Raw genomic sequence first — 5223 nt, 5'->3', positions numbered from 1 at the left:
GTTATGGGCCCAGCACGCTTCCACTGCGCCACTCTGCTGGTAGTAGGGTGTGAATTTCTACAGTAGGTCATTGATCTCACATCTAAGAACCGTGCTAAAATATCCTTGTTGTTGGGGATCCCAGAAGAAAAACGCGAACTGGGAAGCTGTACTTAATGAAATTTTGAGTTCCATCTTGCTAACACAATGTGCAACACAACAAAAACGGAATGACGAGTAATTCAAAAAACGAAAACATGTTTCCGCCCGGGATCGAACCGGGGACCTTGCGCGTGTGAAGCGCACGTGATAACCACTACACTACGGAAACAGCTGAGGAGTGTATAATATTTTCAATTTAAAAAATCTTTGCTTCATTCATTATCTTTCAATTCATTTTTATTTATATCCACTGCATTTCACCTTTATTTCGATTAATTTATTATACACAGGCTTTTCTTTTTTGTCAATAAACTTTTACATTTTCACTTTGCTGTCTCGCCTGTTATGCCTATTAACTATTATCTTTTTTTTTTTTTTGTAATGAGATTTTTATAATCATGAACACCTATCTTCACTATTGACATCCCACTTCCCGTACATCCTCTCCATGTTAAAACTATATTTTCATATTATTCCCCATAGTTTTATATACACTTTTCTGCCAAACAAAACCATCCTGGTTACTGGAACAACTCAACAATTAATAATTATGAATTTAAGTTTACATCAAAATGAAGAAATCCCTATACACTATAAATATTGAGTTTTTCACCGCATCGCGCAACCTGGCCCGTTAGCTCAGTTGGTTAGAGCGCCGTGCTGATAACACGGAGGTCGGGGGTTCGACCCCCATGCGGGCCAGCTAATCAATATTCGTTTGTTTCCATTATATACATATTAGTAAAATTGTGTGATATTCTGCTTAAGGTTTTATACATATTTTTGGCCCACATAGATCAGTATTCTCTTTTTTTCTTTTCTCTCGCTCTCTCTCTCTCTGAAATATTTCACCATTCAGATGAAATTATGTTCATAATTATTCAGCTAAAACTGCATCCGTGCTTGTCTGATTTTCGTCTCTGACTACGACACTGATATGCAATACAAAGAAAAAAATCAATAAAGTAAAATATTTAAAACATAAAATATAAAACAAGCGCCCCCGGGTGGGCTCGAACCACCAACCTTTCGGTTAACAGCCGAACGCGCTAACCAATTGTGCCACGGAGGCATGTTAGAGACCGTAGCAATGTGTGTATCTAACGCGAGGTTGTCTGAATTCCTACTGTGTTGTCTGTCCACACTGATTAGATTTAAAATTGGCTAATGAACTTAAAAGTAAATTGCCAGAAACCAAGATGCAACCACTGTTTCTCCTATTTCTCTACCACTTGTAAATAAAATAGTAGAAAACGTACAGGAATGTGATCAAGACCGCATGGGTGAAGGTTATATATGCATAAACTGACGCTCTCATTCTTGATATTTCCTAAATTTTACACTAGCTCAACACCCACGAGCAAGGTTTGTAAAGGACCTTGTCCATGAGTGCCATGGAGCCCAGTTTTGCTCTCGGCAGCATTACAAATCCCACATTAGTGTGCATTGCACTTATGACAAGAAAAATAAATGCCTTGGAAAGGCTTTATTCACAGGTGTTTTTTTTATTTTTTTTATGAATTATAGTAAAGGTCTAATCAGAAATACACATCACTCAGACGATTGTGCATTTCTACATAAAAATGCTGTTACCAATAACGACAATCTCCGTATTACTTTAATCTCACAATTTAATCAAAGGCTATTTCAGGTAGATTTAATATTATTATTTATCTTCAGATTAGTATGGCAACATTTTGCCCCAATATTCGTCACTAAATCATTTAAATTTACTCTTCTATATGTCAATCCCTTTCCATTATGATTATCATCCAAGAGTTCTGTAGGTTCTTTAATTAGATATTGTATTTCTCGTGTCACTGTTCTTCAAGTTATTTCACCGGCGTAAGTGTAGTTTCTTTTTGTTTCGTCTACCATTGTCCTTATCCAACACCGTGTTTCTGTGGTGTGGCACCCTTCTTTGCTCAGTGTCATATAATTTAGGAATGACAAAATGTGATTGAATGTTATTTTGGTACAGTGTTTCATATAATTACATTTTGTCCCACAAACTTCGGCGGGAGGACGAACTGGAATCTACAGTTAACTAATACTGGATAATATTAAATCTCATTTTATAGTTCTTAACGGCTTATTACGCCGTTTCGTCTAACGAGTCCCTACAGTCAACACTGATTCACCTTCACTCAATGAGGCTCCAAGCTGACCTGCCTTCAAGGATAACCTAACCTAACCCCACTTGGGGATGCCAGGTCACTTAGACAGAGGGCTGGTTGTTCGGTTTATGGATGCTAAAGCGACAGTCTCGGAAGGCGACTTGGTATTTTGGTCCTTATCTCGGGTTTAAGTAACCACCAAGATTGTCCACAAGTAATGAACCCCTAACATAAACACAACTGCAACCACAGCCTCACTGCCCCCAAACTCTTTGTTGTGGTTTTATTGCCTAAGATTATTTCTATCATAACTAATTTATCAATTAATGCATTAAATATAGCATATCTAAGAGTGATCACATACTAACCAGTGACTATGGCTATCTATCTACAAATATACATAAAAAAATATATACACATACGTACATTGTGTGTGTGTGTGTGTGTGTGTGTGTGTAAAACGTCATTTCTTTGGAATTAGTGCTTGTCTAGCCCCAGACACTGCAGGTGACTTCACGTGAAAAACATATCCTAATTATCAAAAAAAGGCTGTCTTTTGTCTTCGAGCTAGCCTAGTCCTGTATAACCATTTTTCGGTGTTTTTCTATCTCTCTCCATTGCTGAGCTAAGGGCAACGGTTAATGCATTCACAGTTGCTGGTCATATTTACTTGTTTACTTATGGACAAGTTCAGAAGTCGACAAAGGCGCACTTCAGTGTAAACTGAGCCAGAATCACATTCAAATCAAATGTAACGAGTATAAAATATAGGAAAAATGTTATGTAAATGCTCAAGCTTCGGTAATAAAGAAAATGACAGGTCTTGGTCAATCACTACAGATCTCAAGACTTGCTAAATTTCTCTTTTACCCCTTTTAGCCATCTTTATGTGCTATAATTTTCTGTACAGACGAGTCACGAAAGGTTAATTTCATAAATTATAACCACAACTTTGGATAATGTAGAGGCAATAGCACGTAGGCCAAGAATTGCTTGCCAATGGCCTTTTGAAGTACTTGTCCGGGAAAATGCTCCAAACAAGTACGTAACGAGAAGACTGAAGAGGGGAGTTTGAGAAAAATAAACAAATCTTTAGGAAATGATGTAAGCATGAATCATCTACCAGCATCTGGCTCGTGTATATGGTGACAGTTTGGAGTAAAAGGTTAGGTTAGGAATTCACTTCCGTAACTCTGTGGCAAGATATGATGTAAATCAATCTCTCTCTCACATCAAAGGGATGATACGGCAGTTAGTATGGATGGGTGTGAGTGTGTGTCTGTGTGTGTGTGGGGGGGGGGGGGGGGGTAACAACATTACCTGACTTGTTCATTAAGCAATTTTCGACCAGACTGAAGATCACTTTCAATTAAATCAGCTGGTCACATCCTTGTGAAGTCCAATCAACATAATGGGAAAGTAAACTTTCGTTGTGCACCATAATACTTTTGTAGAAATTGTAAACCCACTAACCTAACTTTTAGTTTTTAGCAAACATAAAAGAGGCGGGTTACGAAAAAACTTTCATTTCAATTCATCAATATTATATGAAGTATAAGCATTGCAACTCAAAAAAAAAAAAAAAAAAAAAAAAAAAGTATACATTGACTTTCCTTAAATACTAGTATTTTAGGTACAAACATCAAATTACGTGTTTCAAGAAAATGCCAACATTTACTTCACAATTCATCAATATTATATGAAGTATAAGCATTGCAACTCAAAAAAAAAAAAAGTATACATTGACTTTCCTTAAATACTAGTATTTTAGGTACAAAAATCAAATTACGTGTTTCAAGAAAATGCGAACATTTACTTCACAATTCCTTTTATCTTGAAATAATAGCATGACATGATGTAACTTACGGTCTACTGACATTATGTAACAATTACTTTTTCAAGAGTTTTTTATATATTCTTCAGTAAATTCTGATGTACCAGGGAAACCACAAGAGTCAACGTTTTTTTCTTGGTACCTATAACCATTTTAGTTGATCAAATAATTGCATATAACCAAAATAATTAAAAATATTATAGAACACTACCAAAAGAATAGAGGACTATAAGAGGCCGTGAGCCGGCTGACTGGTTTCCGGGGAAAATATAAATAAATCAAAACTAAGAAGAAATGAAATAAGCAAGACAAAAACGCCTAGTGTATTTATATACACCAGGCTTAGTTCGTCAAATACCTAGGCATGTATAACCCAAGTACTTACCTGTGATTGGCAAATACGTCTGGAGAGTAGTCAGGGGTTACGGCCATTCTACGAGTGCAGGTTAACTTATGTTCAGGGATGAGGTACACCTGAACTGGCTCAAACGATTGGCGCGGTCGTTAGCAAACCACCGCTTACAGTGTTATTAGTTTATTTCTCGATAAATATATTTAGGATATTCCTGCTGCGATGCTTTTGCAGTCTTACTTACAACAATTCATTTTCAACAACTGTAGAAATAAACTCTCATCCCTGTTGCATGTGTATGGAGTCATAATGGTGTTATATGGCTATTTTTTATCAATTCACAATACTGCACAATTACCTTAACAATATATGTTTATCCCGTTTTCATAAATTAATTTGAAATAACGTTATAATATCTCAATCAAGTATTTATTTACATATTTCAATCACTTATGTTGAAACACATTTTACAGGTACATTGAAATACTATACATTAAACAAATTAATGAATACTCCTCTACCTGGACATTCCCTCTTGCAACATCATGTTTTTTTTTTTTTTTCTTTTTTTTTTTTCTTTTTTAACTCCAACTCGTTCGGTTCCCGCCTCCTCCATTCTACACTTCACGATTTTAGATATGCATAAAAAATAAAAAAATAAAAAAACGTAATGAGTAAGTAACATAATGTAAAGAACAAATGATAGAGACGTTAAAAAAATGCAAGTAAAACAATTCTGGTTGATATGTCTCTGAATCATGCTTTTGAATTAAACGTAA

At 35.7% G+C, this 5223-nt stretch overlaps 3 non-coding genes across 3 annotated transcripts; 1 reads left to right on the top strand and 2 right to left on the bottom strand.

Annotated features, from left to right (window-relative positions):
- Positions 1–237: 237 nt before the first annotated feature.
- Positions 238–310, bottom strand: Trnav-cac. The gene has a single exon. It is a non-coding gene; the product is annotated as a tRNA-Val (tRNA).
- Positions 311–769: 459 nt separating this feature from the next.
- Trnai-gau lies at positions 770–843 on the top strand. The gene has a single exon. It is a non-coding gene; the product is annotated as a tRNA-Ile (tRNA).
- Positions 844–1139: 296 nt separating this feature from the next.
- Trnan-guu lies at positions 1140–1213 on the bottom strand. Its single transcript has one exon. It is a non-coding gene; the product is annotated as a tRNA-Asn (tRNA).
- Between the last annotated feature and the right edge of the window lie 4010 nt (positions 1214–5223).

Source organism: Penaeus chinensis, chromosome 32 (genome assembly GCF_019202785.1).
Source record: "Penaeus chinensis breed Huanghai No. 1 chromosome 32, ASM1920278v2, whole genome shotgun sequence".
Classification (NCBI taxonomy): domain Eukaryota; kingdom Metazoa; phylum Arthropoda; class Malacostraca; order Decapoda; family Penaeidae; genus Penaeus; species Penaeus chinensis.
This window is presented reverse-complemented; position numbering and strand designations above follow the sequence as displayed.